This window comes from Piliocolobus tephrosceles, chromosome 12 (genome assembly GCF_002776525.5).
Source record: "Piliocolobus tephrosceles isolate RC106 chromosome 12, ASM277652v3, whole genome shotgun sequence".
Lineage (NCBI taxonomy): Eukaryota > Metazoa > Chordata > Mammalia > Primates > Cercopithecidae > Piliocolobus > Piliocolobus tephrosceles.
Genome location: NC_045445.1, coordinates 80,342,003 through 80,349,432, shown reverse-complemented (window position 1 = coordinate 80,349,432; position 7,430 = coordinate 80,342,003). Strand labels below are relative to the sequence as shown.

At 39.4% G+C, this 7,430-nt stretch overlaps 1 protein-coding gene across 1 annotated transcript in view; it reads left to right on the top strand.

Annotated features, from left to right (window-relative positions):
* DMRTC1B (DMRT like family C1B) overlaps positions 1-7,430 on the top strand; it is a 71,358-nt gene that overhangs the window by 31,666 nt on the left and 32,262 nt on the right. The gene's annotated exons all lie outside the window — the stretch shown is intronic.

Here is a 7,430-nt window from a genome sequence, read left to right as displayed (position 1 = left end):
CCTATAGCCTCGTGCTCTAGCAGCAGATACATTTCTGATGTGTCACATTCCGCCTGTTTCTGTATCTCTTACTCCCACTCCTCCAATCATTCTTTCCTTTGCTTCTTCTTCCTGGCCCTCTCAGCAGGCTCGAGCCACGTTTCTCCTTGCCGAGTGGAAAAAGCAGAGGTCTTCAAGCTGGTGGTGAGTCGTCATTTGGTGGGGATGCCACAGACCAGAGTGTCCATGTGGGTGCTCTCCTGCCTTTGATTCACAGGATTATGTACATGGTTGCCCTGGGCAGGTGTACGAGTCCAAATGAGTTGTCACAGCAAGGAGGGTGAGCTGAGTAATGGTATTCAGAGTCCAAATCAACAGCAGTTTTCTTTTCAGAGGTTTGTGTGAGACTCCATGTCTGTGTAACCGTCAGTGTCAGGTGGTTTAGGGCCTGGAGGGCTTGGAAAATGTGAGAGAGAGTGAGAGGTGAAGGGCCTGGCCTGGGGTGACTTGAAAGTAGAACAGCCAACCAGCTTGGGCAGCACAGGGAGACCCCGCCCCCACAGAACATTTCAAAAGTAGCTTGGCATGGTGGCACACACCTGTAGCCCCAGCTACTCAGGAGGCTGAGGGGGGAGGATTGCTTGAGCCTAGGAGGCGGAGGCTGCAACGAGCCATGATCGCACCACTCCACTGCACTCCAGCCTGGGAGACAGAAGGAGACTGTGTCTCAAAAACAAACTGACAAATCAAACAAACAAACAAAAGAAAGTACAACAGCAGAGGTGAAAGTTCCCTGTTGCCTAGTTTTGCTATGTCAAAATCAGGCTTTGACATTTGGGTTACAAGCAACGCTGCCAAGTTATGCCCCCTGTTTACTAACCAGGTCTGTGGGGTCTGCACCGCTGACTTCACAGGAACTCCCTGCAAACAGTACCCTGAAGGGAAAGTGGAAGTAGGTGGCCTCAGAGTCTTTTATTTGGCTTTTGAAATAATAGTGCTGTTTAGGAAAGCATCTCTTACATAACCCTGAGGCTGCAGAGCTGATCTCTGTGAACCTATCATGGGCCGTGCCCTGAGTGAGGCTCTGCTTCAAGCTCTTCTGTGAGGGAGAAACCGAGAGAGGCATGAATGTAACAGGGAGTGATGGAGAGATGATCATGGGGCTATGGGAGGACTGGGGAGGCGGGCAGTCACTCAGCCTTGGGAATCGGAACGGAGTCAGTGAAGAGTTCCCAGAGGAGGCGTGCCTGAAAGGAGGGACAAAAGAAATTGGTCAAGAAATAGAGAAAAGGGAGAGCATCACAAGTAGAAGCCCAAGACAATACCGTGAATTTTTGCAACTGAAAATATGTAGGCCTGGTTTTCTGTTCTAGGGTTTAATAGAAGTCAAAGTCAGTCACAAGGTTCCAGTACAGGAACCTGAAAAGCTGTGCCTCACAGAGACACGGAACCCTGGTTTTTGAGAACCCAAAGTGTATATGTTTAATAGAATTTTGATAGCAGTCCATTGATCATTTTTCCAGTGTGATTCATGCTTCATGTGTCCTACCTAAGATATCGTTGCCTAGCCTCACAACAGAGGTGTTCTCTTCTGTTGTTTGCAGGTTTTAATATTTTGCAATTTGCACTTGGATCTAGGATTTATTTTGAATTAATGCCTGCAAGAAGTGTGAATAATGTTGGGATGAATGGTGAGATGTTGAAGTTTTTTGGGTCTTCCATAAAGAGATCTACTTTTTCCAGGACTATTAGTTAATTGTCAGCTAATTTAATTATCTTTGAGCCTTTATTAAAAATCAACTTACTATATATATGTAAGTCTATTTCTAGCCCTTCTTCTATTTCATCCAGTGATCCCTATGTGAATTCTTAAGGTCATACCAGGCTGTCATGATTACCATGTCTTTACATTAAGTCAGAGACTTTGGTGATGTAAGTCCTTCATGTTTGTTCTTTTCCAAATGACTTTGGATCTTCTATGTCGTTTGCATTTATATATAACTTTGAGAAACAGTTCTTCACTTTATTGAAGATTATGGCGAGCCTATAGATCAATTACTTGAGAATTGACATCTTAACCTGAGTCTTCTGATCAGTGAACATTTATGTTATCTGTTTATTTAGGTCTTCACTTTCTCCCACCAATATTTTATAGTGGTCTGCATACAGGTCTTTCACATATTACATTAAAATTCTCAATAGATACCTCATTTATTTTGCTATAATTATAAATGACATTTTAAATAATGTCATCTCCAATTATTTGTTCCCAGGATGTTGAAAGACAGTGGGTTTTTGTATGTTGAGTTTCTATCTTGTAACTTTGTTATGTGACTTGTTAGGTCTAGGAGATGTTTATCCCCGCATTCCTTAGTATTTTGTATACAGACTGTCATGCTATTTGTAAATGGAGAGTTTTTTTTTATTCCTTCCTGTTCAATCTGTATGCCTTTTATTTATTTTCCTTGGCTCATTGCACTAGCTGGGACCTCAAGTACAATTGTGTACACATGGTAAGAGTTTGCCTTATTTTTAATCTTATGGGAGAAGCATTCAGTATTTCACCATTAGGTATGGTGCCAGCTGCAGGCTTTTTGTAGGAGCACTTTATTAGGTTGAGGACGTTGCTTTATGTACTTAGCAAGTGGTTTGGGTTTTTTTGGTCATGAATGGGTGTTTCATGTTATCAAATTACTTTTCTGTTATATATCTTGAAAATAACTGTTCTTTTCTTTTGTTCCATTAATATGGCGAAATACATTCACGGATTTTTAATGGTAAAATGACCTTACATTCCTAGGACAGACAGTGCTTGGCAATAGATTACTTTTTTCATATATTATTGGATTCAAGTTGCTAAAATTTTATCAAGGAGTTTTGTATCTACGTTCATTAGGATCACTGGTTTGTAGTACTTTTTTTTTTCTTCTGGAATCTTTCTTCTATCTTCTTTTAAGTAAAAGTAATGCTGCCATCATAAAATGAATTGGAAAGCGTTCCCTCCTGTATTTTCTAAATGTGTTCTTTTAGGACTACTACTATGTTTTCTTTAAATGTATGATACTGCTCACCAGTAAAGCTATTGAAGACTGAAGTTTTCTTTATGATTTATAAATTTGATTTTAAAAAGTCTCCACATAACCATTCTTTTAACCTTAACAAGGCCTTTAGGGATGACTACCAATGAATTAATTATATGTAGTTATTGGAAGAGTGTGCTTAAAAATTTTTCATCAGCTTTCAAATGTCTTCTTTTCTTTTTTTTTTAAATTTTTATTTTTCTTTGTTTCCTCTAAAAAAATAAACGGGACACATGTGCAGAACGTGCGAGTTTGTTGCATAAGTATACATGTGGCATGGGTGGTTTGCTGCACCTATTGACCCATCCTCTAGGTTGCCTCCCCTCATCCCCCACCCCCCAACAGGTCCTGGTGTGTGTCGTTCCCCTCTCTGTGTCCATGTGTTCTCATTGTTCAACTCCCACTTACGAGTGAGAACATGCGGTGTTTGGTTTTCTGCTCCTGTGATAGTTTGCTGAGAATGATGGCTTCCAGCTGCATCCATGTCCCTGCAAAGGACATGATCCCATTCCTTTTTATGGCTGCATAGTATTCCATGGTGTATATGTACCAGATTTTCTTTATCCAGTTTATCATTGGTGGGCATTTGGGTTGGTTCCAAGTTTTTGCTATTGTAAATAGTGCCTGCAGTAAACATACGTGTGCATGTATCTTCATAGTAGAATGACTTCTATTCCTTTGGGTATATACCCATTAATGGGATTGCTGGGTCAAATGGTATTTCTGGTTCTAGATCCTTGAGGAATCACCGCACTGTCTTCCACAATGGTTGAACTAATTTACATTCCACCAACCGTGTAAAAGTGTTCCCATTTCTCCACGGCCTCACCAGCATCTATTGTTTCTTGACATTTTAATAAATGGCCATTCTGACTGGCATAAGTTGGTATCTCATTGTGGTTTTGATTTACATTTCTCCGATGATGAGTGATGTTGAGCTTTTTTTCATATGTTTGTTGATGGTGTAACTGTCTTCTTTTGAGAAGTGTCTGTCCGTATCCTTTGTCCACTCTTTGATGGGAGTGTTTGTTTTTTTCTTGTAAATTTGTTTAAGTGCCCCGTAAATTCTGGATATTAGCCTTTTGTCGGATGGGTAGATTGCAATAATTTTCTCCCATTCTGTAGGTTGCCTGTTCACTCTGATGATCGTTTCTTTTGCTGCGCAGAAGCTCTTTAGTTTAATTAGATCCCATTTGTCAATTTTGGTTTCTGTTGCAGTTGCTTTTGGTGTTTCCCTCATGAAGTCTTTGCCCATTCCTATGTCCTGAATAGTATTGCCTAGGTTTTCTTCTAGGGTTTTGATGGTTTTGGGTTTTACATTTAAGCCTTTAATCCATCTTGAGTTAATTTTTATATAAGGTGTGAGGAAGGGGTCCAGTTTCTGTTTTCTGCATATGGCTAGCCAGTTTTCCCAGCACCATTTATTTAATAGGAAACCCTTTCCCCTTGTTTTTGTTAGGTTTCTTGAAGATCAGATGGTTGTAGATGTGTGGTGTTATTTCTGCGATCTCTATTCTGTTCCATTGGTCTATATGTCTGTTTTGTACCAGTACCATGCTGTTTTGGTTACTGTAGCCTTGTAGTATAGTTTGAAGACAGGTAGCATGATGCTGCCAGTTTTGTTCTTCTTGCTTAGGATTGTCTTTGCTATACAGGGTCTTCTTTGATCCCATATGAATTTTAAAGTTTTTTTTTTTTTTTTTTTTTTTTTTTTTTTTTTTGTAGTTCTGTGAAGAAAGTCAATGGTCTTGATGGGAATAGTATTGGATCTATAAATTACTTTGGGCAGCATGGCCATTTTCATGACATTGATTCTTCCTATCCATGAGCATGAAATGTTCTTCCATTTGTTTTTGTCCTCTCTTATTTCCTTGAGCAGTGGTTTGTAGTTCTCCTTGAAGAGGTCCTTCACATCCCTTGTGAGTTGTATTCCTAGGTATTTTATTTTCTTTGTAGCAATTGTGAATGGGAGTTCACTCATGATTTAGCTCTCTGCTTGTCTGTTATTGGTGTATAGGAATGCTTGTGATTTTTACACATTGATTTTTGTATCCTGAGACTTTGCCGAAGTTGCTTATCAACTGAAGGAGATTTGGGGCTGAGACGTTGGAGTTTTCTAAATATACTGTCATGTCTTTTGCAAATAGAGACAATTTTAGTTACTCTCTTCTTATTTGAATTCCCTTTATTTCTTTTTCTTGCCTGATTGTCCCGGCCAGAGTTTCCAATTCTATGTTGAATAAGAGTGTTGAGAGAGGGCATCCTTGTCTTGTGCTGGTTTTCAAAGGGAATGTTTCCAGGTTTGTCATAAATAGTTCTTATTATTTCGAGATACGTTGCATCGATACCTAGTTTATCAAAAGTTTTTAGCATGAAGGGGTGTTGGGTTTTATTGAAGGTCTTTTCTGCGAGTATTGAGACAATCATGTGGTTTTTGTCATTGGTTCTGTCTATGTGATGGACGATGTTTACTGATTTGCATATGTTGAAGTAGCCTTGCATCCCAGGGATGAAGCCAACTTGATCGTGGTGGAAAAGCTTTTTGATGTGCTGCGGTATTCGGTTTGATAGTATTTTATTGAGAATTTGTGTATGGATGTCCATCAGGGATATTGGCCTGAAATTTTCTTTATTTGTTGTGTCTTTTCCAAGTTTGGAATCAGGATGATGCTGGCCTCATAAAATGAGTTAGGGAGGAGTCCCTTTTTTCTATTGTTGGAAATACTTTCAGAAGGAACAGTACCAGGTCCTCTTTGTACCTCTGGTAGAATTTGGCTGTGAATCCGTCTGGTCCTGGGCTTTTTCTGGTCAATAGGCTATTAATTAGTGCCTCAATTGTAACTTTCCTTTTAATGTGGTGCGTCACATTAGTTAATTTGCACGAGTTGAACCATCCTTGCTTCCCAGGGATAAATCCTGCTTAGTCATGGTGAACGTTCCTTTTAATGTGCTCCTGAGTTTGGTTTGCTCGTAGTTTGTTGAGAATTTCTGCATCTATGTTCATCAGAGATAGTGTCCTCCTGCTTCCTTTTCTTGAAGCGTTTTCATCACGCTTTGGTATCAGGGTGACCCTGGCCTCATAGAACGAACTTGAAAGCATTCTCTCTTCTTCAAGCTTTGGGAAGCGTTTGAGAAGGTTTGGGGTTAATTTTCTTTAAATGTTTGGTGGAATTCACCAGGGAAGCCATCTGATCCTTAGCTTTTCTTTAATGGGAGGTTTTTGATTACTGACTCAATCTCCTTACTCCGTACTGGACTGTACAGATTTTCTGTTTTTTAATGATGCAGGCATGGTTGGTTGTATGTGTCTATGAATTTATCCACTTGTGGGCTGACCCATTTATTGCTGTGTAATTGTTCACAGTTGTCTCTTATGGTCCTTTTTATATTTCTGGCATCAATTGTAAAGTCTCTTCTTTCATGCCTGATTTTATTTCCCTGATTCTTCTCTCTTTTCTTCTTATTTGGTCTGGCTAAAGGTTTGTTAATTTTGTTTATCTTTTCAAAAAACCAACTCTTTCATTGATTATCTTCCTATGGTCTTCTATTCTCTATTTTGTTTATTTCTGCTCTAATTTTTATTATTTCATTCCTTCTGCTAACTTCGGAGTTAGTTTGTTCTTCTTTTCCTAGTTCCCGGAGATAAAAAATAAATTTAGGCCAGGCGCTGTGGCTCACGCCTGTAATCCCAGCACTTTGGGAGGCCGAGGCGGGCGGATCACGAGGTGAGGAGATCGAGACCATCCTGGCCAGCATGGTGAAACCCCGTCTCTACTAAAATACAAAAAAATTAGCCGGGCGTGGGCGCCTGTAGTCCCAGCTACTCGGGAGGCTGAGACAGGAGAATGGCTTGAACCCAGGAAGCAGAGGTTGCAGTAAGCTGAGATTGCGCCACTGCACTCCAGCCTGGCAATGGAGAGAGATTCCGTCTCAAAACAAAACAAAACAAAACAAAACAAAACAAATAGAATAAATAAAATAAAAATAAATTTAATGGACATCAATATATTTTGTTTAAATCCATGTACTTGATGTTTGTTTTCTATTTTCCCATTTGTTCTTTACTCCTCTCATCCGTTTTTTTTCATCTCATCACATTTTCGTTGGGCGTTTTAGGATTCCATTTGTCTTCACTACTGTCTTATTAGCTATATCTATTTCAGTTTATTTAAATGGTTGCTCAACTTATCACACTCTATCTTCAAGTAATACTATACCATTTCACATACAATGTTTGACTCTCACTAGAGTATACCTTATTTTTCTTCTCTTTTTTTGCAGTGCTATTGTTATGCATTTTATTTCTACATTTGCTATAACTTATGTATGTTATAAACACCATTCCACTTTGAAGGTAGTTTGTTATAAACC